Source organism: Suncus etruscus, chromosome 11 (genome assembly GCF_024139225.1).
Source record: "Suncus etruscus isolate mSunEtr1 chromosome 11, mSunEtr1.pri.cur, whole genome shotgun sequence".
Lineage (NCBI taxonomy): Eukaryota > Metazoa > Chordata > Mammalia > Eulipotyphla > Soricidae > Suncus > Suncus etruscus.
The window spans coordinates 105,703,730-105,706,492 of record NC_064858.1 but is presented as its reverse complement, the minus strand read 5'-3'; positions in this window follow the sequence as shown (position 1 = coordinate 105,706,492).

Sequence of the window (2,763 nt, the reverse complement as noted above, 5' to 3'; positions counted from 1 at the left end):
AGGAGTAGCCTCTGAGCGTCATTGGGTGTGGGCCAGAAAGAAAAAAAAAAAAATACCACACCAATAAATTTTCAGATTACTGAAGTTTGGAGAGATTGATAATACCACAATAAGATGAAGGTTTTAAAAGATCTTAACAAATTCAATAATGGTCCAAGTTGTTCAAAAGAAAAATTTTCAGAAAAATAAACAAAGTTTCTTCTAAACATACAATGATCTATTTAATAATCATTAAATAAACATTAAATGATCGTTTGCATAAGTAAGCTTGGTGATATTTCATTAATGATGCAAGAGGAATTTAAGGACAGAAGGAAGGAATGAAGACAAGAAAGTCACTATTTGAAAATTTAAATAATCTAAAATAAAAATCAGCAACTGTGGCATAAAGGAAATTTTAGATGGCCAGTGAGGAAGGTGCTTGCCTGGCATCAAGTCAAACCATGTGAATCTCAGCACCATGCTGAGCGAGGAGTAAGCCCTAATCACTGCCAGGTTTGGCCCTAAAACCAATCAAAAGAAATGTTACTCAATTATTGAATTTATCAGTTATACAGATATGGAAAGCAAGACCTAATATGCAATTGCTATAACTAGGGCCTAAAAATAGAATTTAGATAACTCTCAAATCCTCTGACAGCCTAAGTAGATAGCTTTGAGTCTTTTAAATTTTGCATTATCTTTCAGAGGCAACATTTCACTGAATTCCAAAAGGTATTTATCTGACTTCTGCCCTGTCAAAGAAAAAGAACTTGAGCATCACTAATTTATAAATATTCAGTTCCAAGCACTTTATTTTTTAAAGAGACATACAAAACAAGTACCAGTTAATAGAGGCTCTTAATAGTGCCAGGATGATCAAAGGCTCAGAAAACATGTCTTACAGAAACAGCTGAAGAAATCTGGGGAACGGTATGGATTAGAAAATTTGTGTAGGAGATGTAGCATTCTTTAAGCATCTGAAAGACGCACAAGTCTCAAAGGGATTACACTTAATTTGTGTGGATGCAAAAGGTCACGGGTGGAAGTTAGAAGGAGACAGATCCAAACTTAATTAATAAGCAGGAATTTCCTAATGATTAAAGCCGATCTAAATTGTAATCAGCGGGCCTGTGAGCCAGCCACCGCCATGATACAGGAAATGGTCAACAGAACTGAGTGATTAGTTTCTCACTGGGTCAGTCAGCTGGCCTTGCACACATCTAAAGTGGGTTCAATCTCTGGCCTCCCATATGGTTCCTGAGCACAGCCTGGAGTAAATCCTGAATGCAGAGCCAGGAGAAACCCCTCAACACAGTCATGCGTGAGCCACACCCCCCAAAACAAAAACCTGAAAAAAATTCCTCAAATTTGTAGAATTACATTCCCCATCTTTTATGTTTTGGGGATTTTTTTTTTTTTTAAAACAGTCAGTGGAATTAGTCAGATAATAGTTTTCTGTAAAAACTGGGGCAGTTGTCAGCTGCCTTTCCCTTCTTGGTAGTTCATTTAAAAGCTCAAAGCCAAAAATAAATAAAAAATAGGGGCCCGGAGAGATAGCACAGCGGCGTTTGCCTTGCAAGCAGCCGATCCAGGACCAAAGGTGGTTGGTTCGAATCCCGGTGTCCCATATGGTCCCCCGTGCCTGCCAGGAGCTATTTCTGAGCAGACAGCCAGGAGTAACCCCTGAGCACCGCCGGGTGTGGCCCCCCCAAAATAATAATAATAATAATAATAATAATAAATAAATAAACAAACAAAAAATAAAAACTACAAAGCCGAGAGATAGGTGTAGGGAAGAAATGAAAAAAATGTTTAAGGGACAAACAGTAGCTTTGTAACTTTTTATCGAATCTGTGCCTAGCTTAAGAAAGTGAAAAACTCTGGGTTAAGGGGCTACGAATTCTTTCTAGCTGCTTCCTGCAGATGGGGGACAGTTGTGGGGTTATCAGAGTTTTTCATTTTCTATTTCTATCGATCAATCTAAAGAGCAAATATTCTCTTCTGAAAATTTTCTTTGTCTTTTTTTCTCTAAAAATCTAAATCTCTTTTTTCTCTATACAATAAATCTTTTCCTCATTTTTTTCTTCTTTATATGTCTTTTTTCTCTGTCTATTATATCTTTTTTCTCTATATAAAAATCTCTTTTGCTCATTTTCTGTCTTTTTTCTCTTTTGCTAAATTTCTTTTCTCTCTAAATCTCTCTTTTCTCTATCTAAATCTCTTTTTCTCAATGTCTCTCTCTCTTAATTATTCATCTTTTTGCCTACATTTTTTTTCTTTTTTTGAAATCTTGCAGAATCCAAGGTTCACTTGACCTGTTCAGGGCACCATTTTGTAGAATTGCCAACGTTCTCAGCACTCCCTGTGGACCGGCTGGCGCTGCTCTAGTCACTATTCTGCCCTCCCCACCCCGCCCAAGTTTTTCTTTTCAGACCTGGCATGATGGGGGGAGGGGCGTGTCTAAGGGGCATGTCCAGGTCCAACTGCCATCACATTTGTTACCTGTAATTATTAGACACCCCTTTCTTCCATCTCACCAAAAGAATATTGTTTTTATTTACATTGAGTGCTTTTAATAGAGTATAAATAATGCCTTCCCAGTTAAAAAGAAAAAGACCTAAAGACATCATAAAATAGGATCTTAGAGGGGCCAGAGAGATAGCATGGAGGTAGGGCATTTGCCTTGCATGCAAAAGGACCGTGATTCGAATTCCTGCATCCGATATGGTCCCCTGAGCCTGCCAGGAGCGATTTCTGTGCGTAGAGCCAGGAATAACCCCT